A 16,083-nucleotide genomic window follows, 5' to 3' on the forward strand; every position below is an offset into this window, starting at 1 on the left:
CGGCCGGGCCGGGCCGGGGCAGGCGGCTCTGCCTAGGGGCGGGGCGGGCTCGGCGTCAGGCGGGGGGGAAGCGTCGGGTAAAGCAGCGGCCGCGGGCAGGAGGAGCCGCCAACGCCAGAGCCGCCGTGGGCAGCGGGTGAGTGCGTGGGGCTGCGGCCCCCGGGGAGTTGTGTCGTTTCCTCCCTTCCCCAGAGCTGGGTGCGGCCACCCCCGTCTTCTCTTCCCCGGGCATCTGCAGCGTTCTCCCCCGCCCGCCTGGTACAAGCGCCCCCTGCCCAGGCACCCCCCGGGCACGTGTTTCCCGGCAGGGAAGGGCACCTACCCCGCCGCGCGCCCCCTCGTTCCCTGGCCCGGGCTGGGCCACTGCATGGGAGCAACTTTTCCTGGGGGCTGCCGCCCCCGCGTCTGGCAGCGGCTGGGCCCGGGCCGGCCGGGCTCGGCTTGGGCAAGGGTAGAGCGTGAGTCGCCCCTAAGGCTTGGAGGCCACCAGCTGCTCCGCTCCTGGGCCAGGGCTTCCCCCGCTGGTTTCCGGGCCGAGGGTCTGTGCTGAGTCGGGGGCGCTCCTCGCCCAGCTGCTGCGGAGAGAACGGGTCCCTCTGCTCTTGCGGGCGGGGGCGGTAGTTGGGGTTTCTGTTGCAGCCCCTGTTGCTTAGCGGTTTGTGTCTCCTACGAAGAAACGACCATTTTTTTGTGTTTTCCTGGTTACTTCGGGATTTAGAAAGTCGCTTTATGGCTTCCCGTTTAATGGAAGACTCACACCCCTTCCTGTGTCTGGAGTGGTGGATCAGCGCTACTTGACAAGTGTGTGTTTCTCATCCTCTAGCTGTACCTTCATATGCTGTTCTTTCTACCTTGCCCAAGAAACACTTCAGTTTCCCTTTGACCAAAGTTTCTTATGCTGCATTGCTTACATATATACACACACAGGTACATCTTTGATATGATAGTAGCACAACAAACCTCGTAGTATTTGTCCTGGGGTGAGAGGAAGAGTCGGTAGTAGAGTCAGGTATATTAAAGGTGGTGGTGCAGCTTTTTAAATTGCAGTTGTCGGTAGTGCCATCTTGTTTATCATGGACCTGACTTATCCGCTATTGAAAGTGCTTTTCATTCTTACACTTCACGTTTGAAATTGTTTATGTTCTGACTTCTGTGCACTTACAAGGTGAGCAATGAAAATCAATTAAATGTATGCTTTTGGTCATAGTTTCACTTTAAGCTACCCAGCACTACATGTTCTGGCTTCTTCTGTCAACTGGAGAACACTTGTTTTAAAAACGTCTGAATTCCCCATGTGAATATTTGAGAATTAGAAACCTTTGGGTGTTAGATTTTTATAGAAGGTTGTTTTTGAAAAACATAGCCATTAGGCCAAAATGTAAATTGACACTATCCCTGTAAAGTTTTGCATCAGCATATTTTGGAAGACTCTGTAAAGATGATATGAAGACATAAAAATGCTCACATGAGAAATAATGAGTTACACACACACAGAGCTCTCCAGAGAAACACAGTATAAATTACCAAGTGTTAACCTACAATGTAACTCAAGTATGGGTATTAAAATAGAAACACTAATTATCGAAGCTCCTTATTCAAAACCAAACAAAAAAATAACAAAACCACAGGCTCATAGCTTGGTATTCTGAATCCTTCCTACAATGCCAGATGTCAAACAAGGCCCCACCATCCCTATCTTCCCTGGGCCATACTTTACATGTCCTTTTTGTGTGGTAGTGTACTGAAAAAAATATAATGAACCTTTGATGGTCCCAGATTCCAGAAGCCAAATGCTGACTTTCCAGAAATCTTAACTATAATTAGCACTTTTTTGATCAATTTAGATTTAATTAAAAATAAAACATAAAGTTCCTATCTGATGATTTAAAATTCACAGTACAAAATAAAATATAAATGACTAGTCATCTCACCTTGTTAACAGAATGAATCAACTAATTCCTGGATGACGAAATAAACTCAGAACAGCATTAGGGGTTAGATGATGTGGTGATTAAAACACTCCTGACAACCTGGCACCTTCCCTGGTCTAGTGCTCCCACCATGGGAGTTGTACCAGTGGTGAAAAGATGATAAATTGTCGGGAAAGGGCTAATAACCAAAAGGTGTGTGTAATATCTAGGTCTTTCTACTGCAACTAGGTCAGTGCAAGTGGAGACCTGCACAGAACTCGTTGAACTCAGTAGAGGTTTGTGCAGGGTTCTAAATCTACAGATTGAGTTGCAAAAACAAGGTCTTAAATTGTATTTATTATCCTGTTAAATTTGTTTATGAAGCAAGGGAGGGAGCTCCAAATCAGGGGACTTCCAACGGGGGTTTAGTTTGAACACCTTACTTCCTCTATTATTTTGGAAGTGACTTAAACATGTGCAATGGGTGTCACAGTGTTTAGACTGAGACAAAGTTTGGTCTTGAATATATGTCTACAATTGCCATGATTGCAATGAATTATACGCATGTATGTAAGGGCAGAACCTCTGTATAGCATATTACCTCCTTGTTAAGTATTGTTATGGCTCAAAGTCAGGGGTGAAAGTAACACAGAGGACTTACCAAAACGGGGGCTGGCTCTGGCCCCCAGAAGGAGTGGGGCCTGAGGCGGAAGGGCAGGGAGGGGGGGGTCAGTGTCCCCCAGCCAGTGCATCCGCGCTGCCTGGCCCCTGCTGCCCAGGGCTCTGACTGTTGCCACGTCAGCAGCAACCAGAGCCCCAGGACGTTTTAAATTGCCGGGCCCTGGGGCAGCAGCTCCTTTTGCCTGCTAGTGCCCCCCCCCCCCCGCGAGTGCTTTAAGCTGGGTCCTTTGCCACGGCAGCGCTTTAACATCACCTGCGTTTGGGTCGGTACCGGGGGCCACTGTTTACTGGTACCGAACCGGCTTACTTTCACCCCTGCTCAAAGGGAAACAGGTTATAATCTTGTCATTGTCTCAGTGCAAGAGCATGGGGACCTTCAAAATTAAACTGAAAGGTTGCAAAATCAAAATTGTAAATGGAAAAAATATTTTCTGCTCACACATAATTGGACTGAGAAACTCACTCTCACAGGATGTCAACAGAACATAAATTTAGTAAGATTCACAGAGGGATTGGATGTTTATATGGATAATAAAGATATGTAGTGTTAATCTTACTTCCGAAGTTTGTCTACGTTAAAATCTCATGCTTCAGGGGTTAAACCAGGGTTTAAATTCTCATAGAAGTATTTCCCAGAGCTTGCAGCTTCTGCCTTGCGGATTTGAAAAGCTCTGAACAGCTCCGGCTGAATTTAAACCCTGGTTTAAGCCAATATCTAACTTTTAGGATGAGACTTCATGGGGGCAAGTTATACCTCACTTATGTAGTGTGGGTTTTTGTACCTTGTCAGAGGCATCTGGTTCTGGCCATTGTTGGAGACAGTTTACTGGACTAGATCATGGGTCTGATCTACAATGGCAATTCCTATGTATATTATCAAAACTTGCTTTATTATTATTTTTTTTTGTATTTATTCAGTTTCTACCATTTCAATCCAAGTTGAAATACTTCCAGGCAAAAAGAGAACTCTAGTGTAAGACACAGAAATAACAATATAGATTATTTGTAAAAATAATCATAAACATCTTACAGTCCATTAAAGTAACACAAGTAACTCCATCTCCTCCAAGTGTGTGTGCACACACACAGTTCAGAGCTTTTGGGCTGATGTGAGAAGGAAAGATCTACTCTATATGCAGCTTCGGTTTTGATCTTACTCTTTGCTGGATACCTCCAGTGCCTTTCTCTAGCCTGTTTTTGTGGATATAGGGAGACCTTTTTCCAGATTTATCAATCTGATGTTTTTTTAACAAATACTCATTTCATTCTTTTTCCCCTCTAAACTGTTAGGTGGTTTGTGGCAAAGAGATATCTTAAAATAAATAAATAAGACAGGAAAACTTAAATTGGTGCTCATAAAAGCAGTGTCATTCAAAATTATTGCCAGTTATGGCACATTTCTTTAGTTTTTAAGGGCTGAATTTTCAAAACTCAGCTAAGTTGTGGTGAGGTAAGAGTGGTCTGTAGTTAAGGTACACGACAGATATACCCCAGTGAGATTTGGGATTCAGTTCCTTCTTCTGTTTCATACTTCCTGGGTGCACAAATCTCATCTCTTTTTATCTCAGTTCGTCATTTTTTAAACGTATATAAATACATCCCTACCTCAAATGGGAGTCGAACATAAATTCATGAATACTTGTGAGAAGCCTGGACACTACAGTGATTGGGAGGAGGAATATAAATACATAGTTAAATGGCCAAAAATGCTTGTTGCACATGAAAAATTAGTATCTGCGTGCACAAGTACAATGTTTGCATATTCAAATAGTATCTTTTGAGCACAATGGTTGAAAGTGTGTATTTTGGAGCTGCAGTGTATGCAGTGATTTCTTAAAAGCTGATCGTAAAATCTGCACACATAGTGGAGACCCTATTGGTATACAGAGAGCTGGTGTCTGAACATGACGTGACCGTAGTTGAAACAGGAATAGGTAGAACATTTGTAGACGGAAATTATTTCAGTGGGTGTTTCTGCTTTAAAATCACAGTAAACTGGCATATTTCTTTGCCAGTATGATCATGAGTTTAGTGAACGTATTAGAGCTGGTTAGGAATTTTCCATTGCAGTCTTTTCAGTGAAAAAGTCAGTTTCTGCAAAATAGATGATTTCTGCAGGGAAATCTCATATTCCCAAAAACATTTAGATTTTCCATTGTGGGAAAAAATCAAAATGAAGTATTTAGTTTGGGAGCTGGTCAGCATGAATCAAAATAGTACAGTTTGTCAAACTAAATCAAAATGTTTTTGTTTTGTATCCATTAGACCTTGGTTTGCAGCTTGTTCAGGGTAAGTCCCTGGTGGGCTGTGAGGTGCTTTGTTAATCTGAGCATCCGCAGGTGCAGCCATTCGCAGCTTGCAGTGGCCACGGTCACTTTTTCCAGCCAATGGGAGCTGTAGAAAGTGGTGGGAACCAAGTTTGGGAACCCCTGCATTAGACGTTGGTCTGTTTTTGCTGGAACTGTTGCAGTGCATAATGTGAAATGAGGTTTGGATACTCATGCCCCCATTCTCAATGAGCTGGGTTTCCCAATATCAGTTCAACAAGGGGGGTGGGAGGGTAGCGGAAAGGGAAGGGGGTTTTCTGCTGCATTGTGGGAAATGCAGTCCGCTCAGGAAATTTTGCTGGTAGATGAGAATAGTGTGTGAGGGAACCAAAACCAGAATTTCCATGAGTTACCACGGCAGCTCAGGGGTCACAGATAAATGCTGAAACAAAACATTTAGATCTAGTTTGACAAACCAAAATGAAATGTTTCTATTCAGGAAAGTCATAATGTTTTGGTTCAACATTTTTGAACCAATTTTATTTGAATTTTCTGTTGCATGATAAAATTTCATATATGACTTTGTCCCAATTTAAGATAAAAACAAATGTCAAAATATCAGAAGGGATGGGAGTAAATATCATAAGTACATAGGAGTAACAGACACTACAGAGAGCTGCTCTTGTACCTAAGGTTGTAGTGAACTCTTTTATTATGAGAAAAAGAATATGACCATGTAATTAAAGACAAAACTGTAATGTACGTACAAAAAAGGCAGGGTTAAGGTTGCATGGCCCACCACAGCTTTTGGATATTAATGTTCTCGAAACATAAGTTTTTGAGTGGAACTTATTTTATGCTTGTCAATTATCAGTTTTCCTTACAATGAGTGGAGCAGAAGCAGCTTGTTTATAACTTTGTTGCACATCAGGCTATTTCTGGCCCTTTTTGTTCAGTGTCAGATATTTCTGCTTTGTTTTTCAAGTCTGTTATCTATACTCTTCTTTTAAGAAGATATTTTGATATTGTTTTGGTCTGTAGTCTAGTGAGCTACCCTAACTGTGCAGATAAATAATTTGTAAATCGTTTCTAGACGGATGTAAGTAGACAATGTGCAAAGAGCCTTCTGTTAGGAAGAATTCTTTTCACAGTGGTGAACAGAAATGAGACGCTTGACCTCTGTCTAAGGAAAGGGCTCTGCAATCGTCAGTGTAGAAGAGCTTTCTCTTCACAGCAGGCATCCAGTTATAGACCCCGGTGGCTATAATAATGCCTAATAACTATAGCCCACTGTCTTTTCCTCCCATAGCATTAATTTGCTTCATTATTGTTATATCAGGATATTAAATGAGATTAATCCACAGGTTTAGGTAACAGAGATATATAGTGCTCAGTTTTTCAGAGAACAAATGTATGTAGACAATAACTTAGTTCGTTTCTGTTATGATATTAAACTCTGTGTTCTATGTGATACATCTTTCTGCAACTGACAAAACAATTTAAATAGTCTGTTAAATGAAATTACAAGGTTGAAAAGCTTCATGTATCTTATTTCTATTTCTAAAGTTCATATAAATAAATATACCTAAATGGTCCTTGTTTTTCTTTTAATAAAATCCATGCCAGAAGTCCAATACTCATGACAAGCCAGACAATAACAAAAAATTGTCTGTACAATAGCATTGAGGAATTGAGAGAGAGGGGATCTTAACACCAAGTTTCAAAGGGTTCATGCAATGAGTGAGTTAAAGAAATGTCAGGTTAAGAATCTTAGAGGTTAAAAAAAAATCCTCATGTATTGCTACTAACATACCGTACATTATTAAACTGAATTTTAAAAAAATCTGTTTTTTTTCTATTAATGCTGTTTAGTTTACTATGTACACTCAAGCACTCAGACAATGAAGATAGCCTAGTCAGTTTTAGTATCTCCTGCACGAGCACAATGCTGTAGATTTCAGATGCTTCAGGAGTGGGAGTTTACTGTAAATAAGTGGGGTTTTTATTGGCCGGGGTAAAAACCTTGCTTTTACAATGGTGATATGCTTATGAGTAAAGATGTGCCTAAACTGACTTATGAAGCATAAGGACAATTAATTAAATGACTTAAGACTTCTTCTATAACTCTGATAAGTAGTGTTTGAAGGTACTTTTACAGGTGAAAATAAAGCTTTTTAAACTGTTGCAGGGACTTCTTTTGAAGAGTGAAACCACAATTGTGTCATCAAGAGGCATGATAGAATACCATGACTGCTATGTTGTATGGAGGAGCTGGTTTGCTATGCTTTTGGAACCAGACATTTAAAAGACTTCCTTTTTCGTGCTGCAAATTATAATCAATTACTATTCACAATAGAAATTGCTGTTTTGCAATTTTGTATGCGGTTATGAATCTATGCTACCATAAAATTATCCTTTTACAACTCTATTGCTTTCTTCATCTACATCTGGCCAGCAGGCTACAGGGCTTTCTTACAGAGGCAGAGCTCCTTTACTGGTGGATGCTTTGTCCCCTCAGTATGCTCTGCACCTTTTAGCCTGTTCATATTCTCAAGTTAGTGCAGAATGTGGCTGTGTGCTTATTGAGCTGAGTGTTTTGTCCCTGAATGTCTGTGTTCCAATGCTCCCGGACTGAAATTAAGGTGTTGATTTTTGAGCAATGAAGCCTTGAATGGTTTTGGACTAACTTAATTGACAGAAACCTTTTCTCCCCATGTGGTATATTTATGGTTACAATCAATAGAGGCTCCTAAAATAGAACATCTTCAGACGGGCAGAGCATTCTCCATGAGGAGCCCTTAATCAGTGAACATTCTTATCAGACCACCACATTAATGAATTGCCTGAATGCCAATCTTCAGGGCTGGCAGCAAGACTCCTCTATTTCTTGGGCTTTTAGGAAATGTTCCGGGAGGGTTGATATCTCTCTTTAGAATAAAGAGGTATTTTTCATCTCATGGCAGATTTTATGTGGATGTGGTATATGTTTTTACATTTCTTATGTAGACCATAATTTTAAACAAAATCTTCTAAATTTTTGGAAATGACCTTTTTAAAATAAATGTTGTCTCTATGAAGGGTAACATTTTCAAAAGTGCCCAACTCCATTTTCAAAAAAAGTGAAAATATTACACTGTATAAAAATTTTTAAATGGTCATTTCCAAGCAGTTTAATAGAAAACAAGTTCTGAAAAGATTAAACACAAGTAATCCCTTCTAGATAACTTATATATTTGTATTTATTTAAAATCATTGGTACACTATTAACTGGCTTTCAAATATATACTCGCTATCTTCAATGGGCTTTTTGAAATTGAGGTGACTTTGGTTGAAACCAGTTTTACCCCAGTTAGTTTTATCTTTGTGCACACATGTGCTCTGTGAAGTCCGAGATGCTGAATATAATTGGACTAGGAACTACTTCCTCACTGCAGTGGAAGCTGAAGGTTAGAAATACCAGTGTGTGGGGTTTGATATTTTTGATATTTAAGACATTTTTCTCATACTTCTAATATACTTGATTATGAGTGTTCAGATTAGAAAATAGTGTCAGGTAACTTGCTTCCAAAATTAGAGGTTGCTCTCCTTTTCCAAGTTATTGCATCTGAAAATGATGGTAGCCTAGATAGGTGCTATTGGCAAGGCTATTTGCAACATTTCACTGTGGAGAGGATTTCTCTTTACTCCATCTGTATATAAAGTACATAAGCATTGCTAGTTATGTCCCTCTGTGACAAGTTGATGTGTGTATTAGTTGAGTAAAAGGCAAAATGCACATTATTCTGGCTTTCTCGTCTCTTTTTTAATATAGAGAGATCAAGTTCACCAGTCGAAACTCACTTTAAGGGGTGGCATTCTCTCTGAAGACACTAGTTAGGAAATAAGTGGAAGTCAGTAATTATGCTAAAACGATTTTAAATTATAATTCTCAGTACTATCCTAGTTACCGTTCTGGAAACTTAAAGAAATGGTGGGTCCTCTTCCAGAGGTCTGTTAATGATTGACAGCTTTGACTGCCTCCTTTGCTGCTCAATAAAGGCCCCCTCCTATAGGAACAGATTGATGATTGTGCCATTTCTGATAAGAATTTCACAGGCATGAAAAGGTTTTCTTTATGACTCAATCACAAAATCTAAAGTGGGTTTAAATTGTTTGTTAATAAGGCACAGTGATTTATATAAAAATACCTTCTAATTCCATAATAAAAAATTGCCCATATAACTTACTTGGGAAGGGCAGTTATCTTTCATATTACCCATAACTCTAAAGCTGTGATGATGGTGGCAGTGAGTTGTTATGGCCTTTCCTTTGTGGAAAGGAGCTTAATAACTTTATCATGCCAAAGGGGTGTCCATAAATTTATGGATCATGGGAAAAATAACTCTTCTTGGTGAGAACAATGTGTATTTCTCTCTAAGTGGTCAGTAATTCACAGCAGTGGATGCAGAATGGTCACTTGCTGTAGCCAGGGTAGGGGAGAAATGTCTGTGACACGTCAGTCTCTTCTGAACATAGACTGATATCACTTGTTCATGTGAATGCTGGTTACATTTTCTTAAAGTTGCTGAATAAAATATTTTTATAACTGTTAGTTATGGTACAATAAACCTATAACACTGAAGACTGCTCTTGTAGATCCTCTTTGTGATGCATCTGGAGCTGCTTTGTAATTTCTTAATATTGTATGTTGACGTGGTTATTGAGATGTGTTCTGTATGACTGTTGGTTTTAACACAAAGTGAGACTTTCTGAAAAAACAAGCAGGAATAGAAAGAATGGCTCAAGATAAGGTATCTCTCTGCAGACCTGTGAGCGGTTAAGGGGCAATGCCAGGACTACTAGCTATGGAGATTTTTGCCTTCTCTCCAGATAATTTACAAAGCTGGCTTAAACCAGGACAGGAAAAGGCACCACAATGCAGGTGATCAAAAGAACTCTGGCAGGCTTATTAAAGAACACATTCTTGAGGGAAACACAGTGGGGAAGTTAGTTGTTTTGGAGAGTCAGGCTGAGCCACAGGATGGGGGTCTGAAGAAGTTAGGGCTTGCTAAATTATTAGGGGATGGTAAGTCTTTAGGTAAGATAGACAAACATGTAGGCTGTTTGTTTTAAAACAATTTTTCTTGAAATGCTTTGTTCCTACTGCAAAATAATCAATATTGTTATTTTCAGAGAACTGTCTGATCACCATATACCACTGGGGAAGAACAGCAGGTACCTAAAGTCAGCCGGACCTGCTGGGTAGGAATGATTGATACACAGGGTACTGTAGCCCAGGGCCAGGTCCAGGCATGGGAGAATATCTGAATTCCATTGCAGGATAGGGAAAGGGATAATGGTGCAGTTAGCCCTGAACATTGAAACTCTTGTCTTAAGAGAGATCCTCAAGCTATCACTAAATGTAATGGATAGTTTTATATTTCACCTCTTTAGGAGAATGTCCTTTTGTTGTTGTTGTTTTTTGTTTTGATTTTGTCCATCAAGTAGCTGCTTAAGGCAGCTTTCAATGGCTCTTTGTTTGAGTAAACCCTTAATTTTCCAGGTTTGGATGTATGCATTTCAGAAGTAATGTCTGTCACAATATTTAACTTTAAATTACTGTATCAAAAATATTCTTTGCAGCTTATGCAATGGTATTAAAAATAACACCCAAGAATACACAAAGGCAAATAAAAATATTATCAATCTGAAAATATGCAATCCTAGAACAGCAAAGAGAAGATAAAGGAGCCCCAGCAATCAGGAGAGGAAATATACATAGTCTTTCGTATGCTTAATTATGTTGTCCTCTTTTTAAAGAGCAGGCAAGAAGTTGCTACTGCAATGTGCATGAGTAATAAATATTTCAGGTTGGAAATGACTGGACATATGTAATACAGGATTTATATATTGAATATTTTTAAATTGTTGTGTGAGTTGATGATGATCTCCTGGTGAATCACAGCTGCCCCAGGATTGGTGGTGGTTAAACTAGTTGAAGGCTAGTATATCTCATTGTTTGGAGTGCTTGACTTTCTGGCTTCTGTCCACAGTTTGACTTTATCAGTACAGAATGCCTGCCTCATGGTTTAATGATAACTTGAATTTAAATAACTTAACCAGAGGTTTGAGAGGAGATGGCATATGAACTTTTGCAAATTAAACTGACTTCTTTATATACATAATTTATGCAGGTTTATAGGAACACTGTTCTTGAGGCTAGGAATAGATACAGCAAGTAGTTAACCATAGATGTTGTGTGGTGGCAAATCTGATGTAGCTGGAATATCTCTAGCCTTGGACAAACATACTAGTAATTCAGTCAGGTGACAATATACTGTGTGATAAGCAGAGTAGAAAAACCTGGATAGAGTCTCTCACTTTGAGACTTTTTTGGCTTTCTGTGTGGAGAAGATTAATCAGGTAGGAACATCCTGTTTATCTGGCTGAGTTGTGGGCCATCTTTTTTTTTTTTTTTTTTTCTCCTCTTACTGGCCTGAGAAGTTTGATATCAATCCTTGTTTCTCATTTGGGATGCTCAAGGCCTACCAGCTCTTTTTTCCCCTCATCATCAAAGGTGAGCTCCAAATCAGGTTCAGAATAAATTGAACAGAATGAGCAGTTAATTCACCAAAAGCTACCATTGATGGTCTGGACTATGGAATTATATCACTCCATTTGAGCACAGTCACAAGGGAATCCACAGCTTTTCTTGACTAATCCAGTTGATGCTTTAAAAAATGGATTAAAAAAAAATAAGGGGCTAATTTGAGTCTACATCCCAAATCTTGTCATGTGATGTGATGCAGAGTTATATTGTTTCCTACTCATATTATTCAATGTTAAGTGATGCCTTAACATTGAATAATAACATTGTAGGGTACAACCAGATCTTGTAATGTGTTAATAAATTGGAGATGGTTCTTGGCTATTCACAATCTTAAGGAATCAGTTTTCTGAGGAAGTCAGGATGTTTCTACCAGACTTGTAACCTGGGAGATTCTCCTTCCTCACAGTGATCTAGTTCCTGTCACAGGATTTTGCCATTGAAACTCCTTCTGCTGTGAGCTACCAGCAGGGCATCTCCATCACGGGCAGAATGTGGGAATTTGTTTATTCTCTTACGTGACCACTTGTGAACATTCTTTGCATTGGCCGCCAGTAGAAAAAGGAGTGAATTGCAAATATGATTTGTTGAGATGCAAAGGCTAAAAAAGACTGGATCCAACCTATGTGAAGAAACTACTCTGAAGAAGGTTTATTGGCCTTTCTGGACTGTGCTCATCTTCAAACCTCCACTTGATGGTGCTGTCTGCTCACCTTAGTTTGGAGGGGTGGTCCCAGAGCTATGAGGGAGCCCACAACTGGAGGTCTGTATTAATCCTTCTCTCAGGAGGAGGAGGGAAATTAGACAATAAAACTTACTTTATTTTGTAGGTTGTATGGTGCTTGAGGAACTACTAGTATTTTTGTTTGTTATTGGCGTGTTTTGTACATATCTAATTGTATTTTTAATAGTAAAGCACTTTGCATCAAAAGGACACCTATTTTTTTTCCTGTATACAAATATTTTAGTGCCTTAGTTTTATGTAACTTATGTGGGAAAAGAATTTCAGATATTCTTTGTAAGTTGATTTTTGGCTTTATTTATCTGACAGTGTGTGTCATTTAAAAATACATTTACATTTTATATTTGTTTGCTGTGTAACACTTTCTGTGATGAACCCATCACATGTTTCTCAATTTCCATTACACTTTATCCTATAAATGGTAAATTATGTGGAATATTGTGGGTCAATGTCCTGGCTGCTGCTTCTCGCAGCCCCCGTTGGCCTGGAGCAGTGAACCGCGGCCAGGGGGAGCTGTGATCGGCCAAACCTGTGGACGCGGCAGGTATGCAAACTGGTCCGGCCCGCCAGGCAGCTTACTCTGACGGGCCACGTGCCAAAGGTTGCCGATCCCTGCTCTACCCCATAAAGCTATGCTCCTCAGGCTCCCTGGACTACTAAGTTATGCCACTGTTCCTTAAGAACTCTCTAGGGCAGTAAAAGCTAGAGCTAGGAAAGGTGGGTGTAGGTAGTGGCTCTGGAGAGTTTTTAAAATTAGTCAACATTAGGAGGTGAACTTAAACAAACTGTAACACAATTTAGAAAAATAAATATTTGTGAATTTCACATAAGATTTATTTTTGTTCAACATTGCTTTGTAATTATAAAATAAACATAAATCCCCTTAAACATTCAGGATGACCTGTATGAAATAACTAACATGTAGTACTTTCCTGAAGCCACGCTGAAGTGTTTGTCTTCTAAAAATAAATAGTGATGTCATTAACCTTGAATCCATCTCTTTATTTGTATGCGTGTTGTTTACTGTCATTTTGAGTCAATTTGTAGATTTTTGCAGCTATAAATAGTGTGCTTGAAACCTTTACTGTTGGCAGCCCCCCTTTCTTTTTTCCAGATTGCATTCTGAACTCCATTTTGTATGTATGTTCATATTGAAATTGGGTTACAAATAATTATCTTGGTACTACTATGAAATATTTAAAATACTGTTGAAGTTCTTCAATTCAGTGTACTATGAACCTGGGGAAACCTTTATATTGTTAGCTCCTTTGGATGGTGGCAGATTCAGTTTTAAAAGATGCAATTTATCAATTGCTAAGATGAGTCTGTAAATTTTTGGGGGAAGATATTATGCAGCAGAATGAAGAGCAAAGGTTGCTTTAAGTCCCTTCCCATATTATTGTCCCTACTAGGGCCATACCCAGCCGAAGTTAGAGCAGCCTTCTGGATGCAGTTGCACAAGTACCCTTGCCCATGTCTCCTCTCCCACTGGCTCCCAGTCCCAGTCTTTCTTCCTGGGCTCCTCGGCTCCTCATCCAATATCCGTGTGTGTCCCTCTGACGTTTGTCTCAGTATCTTTGTCTTCCCTGCCCCATTGGTTTTCAGTCCCAGTTTTCCCCCAGCTCCTCATCTGATCTCAGGCTTCTATTCCTCCCTCCCCGATTTCCCTTGCTGGCTCCAAGTCTCCCCCTTCCACTCTAAGCTTCCATTCTCATCACCCCCACTCCTCCCTAGTCTCCTGGTCCCAGTCTGTCTTTTGTCCCATCTACATTTGAATTAGGCAGCTTCCTCCTCCATGCTGCCTGAACCCAGCAGAGAAGTAACTGAGAACACAGGTGAGACATTTTCTCTGCTCTCATTTCAAGTGTCTGGACTGGATCTGACATAGCCCACTGCAGTGCAGAGGTGCAGTTTCCTGGAAAGGGCTTCTCAACTGTGTTGTAACAAGCCCAGTCTGATGGAATCTTCAGGGAATATAGCTGCTAACATCTAGGTAGTCTCTACTAAGCATGTGTGAACTTCCATTATTTCCCCCCCAAAGGCTTATAACTTGGCCAAATTGGGGCCTACTTTCATGGAGGTGTTGCATCTGCCAAAGTTCAAAGCATGGGGTCATGAAAGTTGTTCAAAGAAATGGTCGCTAAAAATTTTTATTGTAGGAAAAACATTCTTTTCCCTAGCCTTGTTCTTGGAAATGGCTCGACAGTTTTGGATGAAATTATCTCAAACAAATTCACTTCAGCCCAAATGGTTAAAATATGGCAGAGTTTTATAAGCAACTGAAAACAGGGGCTTCTTTTTTATAGTGATGACGGTCAGCAAACATTAGTAATAGGTGGTACCACCAGCCCCATCAGTCATTAATTTAATACTACAGTTGAGAATCTTACTTTTCCTAGGTAGCTTAATTTTCTCTTTTTTTCCAATAACTCCCATCTCTATAGCCATATCATCAAAATATGTATTACCTACACGTGCTTGTCTATAGTTGGCTCTCTTATATCTGACTGTTTTCCTACATGTTTGAGTTTCCCGTGTACTGTAATTTGTGAATTCTGCACCATCTGTTGTACTAGGTTTACTTTTGTCACATGGCTTTTGGTATGCCTAATTAACTGTTAATGATTTTCAATTACTTAAGCAAATTAGGGAAGCCAACATTGAAGTGTTGCTTTATTGGGATTTAGAAATCTTCTATCTCAGAATACAAGTTTCTCCACTTTAATACCTATCTTTAGGTATGTATCCTTTTTCTCAATCATATTTTTATTAGATGAAGTCAGCCTGACTGAAGTTCATAGTTATGGAGCAGATTAGCATAGAATGGAGCATGCTTCCTGAGGACATTTAAGACTCCTTATCTCAGCACCGTTGGGAGATTGTAGGCAGGACAAGACTCTTTCTACAATCATTATGAACTTCCAGTAGAACAGTAAGCTTATGTTCTTAGGGCAAAGGTCTTTCTTCGGAAGAGTCTTTTCAGTGCTGGGTTCTCTGGGTTCTAACCACTTGATAAAATTGGCTGCTTTAAACACTGATTTATGTCTCCATTGTTACATTTCTTTGGTGCGTATGAAGACTAACTTGACCTACCTGCTATCTAGGTCAGTTTGTGGTTGAACAGATGTATTTATCCATGCTAGTAGTTCAAGAACTTGAATAAGATCATTAAAAACATCAACTCAACACTGTGATAATACCTTTGGAAGTTAATTATTTGAGGCCTGAAATCCTACAGTATCAACAACTGTAATAATTTTGTATATTAGCTTTCATTAGACGCTACTCTTCATTGCACCGTCTCTTATGAAGGGCTGGGAATATTATCAAGGACAATAATTACAATTAATTACAAATTACACCTACTGATTCTAAACTTGTGGTAGTTCTCAAATTTCACTAAAAGGGACATTAGATTAACGTCCCTTCTGAAGCTGGACTACTTAAATTAACTTACTACATTTCTACTTCAGTGAAGTCAAGAAAGTTTATTGATTGTTTGTCACATTGATAGATCAGTGTGGACATGTCTTGGTCGTACCTTTCTGTTTGTTTGTTAAATCTGTGTTGCGGAGAGTTAGACTGACACAGCATTACTTCCCCTAACTAAAGCCAGGTCTGCACTACAGATGTATATCAGTATAACTGCGTCGCTCAGGGGGGTGAAAAATCCACGCCCGAGTGACATAGTTATACTGACCTAACCCTGATGCAGACAGTGCTGCATTGGTGGGAGAGCTTCTCCCATTGACATAGCTACTGCCTCTCGTGGAGATGGATTAGTTATGCTGACAGGAGAAGCTCTCCTGTTGGCGCAGGCCCCTCTTCACTTCAGTAGAGCAGCTGCATCGGTGCAGCTGCGCCGATGCAGTGTTTTAAGTGTAGACCTGCCCTAAA

The 16,083-nt window shown here is 40.0% G+C and overlaps 1 protein-coding gene across 6 annotated transcripts in view; it reads left to right on the forward strand.

Moving 5' to 3' along the window:
- The first annotated feature begins 47 nt into the window (after nt 1–47).
- Nucleotides 48–16,083, forward strand: part of PAM (peptidylglycine alpha-amidating monooxygenase) — a 218,322-nt gene continuing 202,286 nt past the window's right edge. For all 6 annotated transcript variants that reach the window (XM_084628617.1, XM_084628616.1, XM_084628612.1 and 3 more), the window contains exon 1: nt 48–136. The gene's annotated coding sequence lies outside the window, so the exon portion shown is untranslated. The remainder of the gene's footprint in view (nt 137–16,083) is intronic.

Source organism: Lepidochelys olivacea (assembly GCF_965140295.1).
Source record: "Lepidochelys olivacea isolate rLepOli2 genome assembly, chromosome: 5".
Lineage (NCBI taxonomy): Eukaryota > Metazoa > Chordata > Testudines > Cheloniidae > Lepidochelys > Lepidochelys olivacea.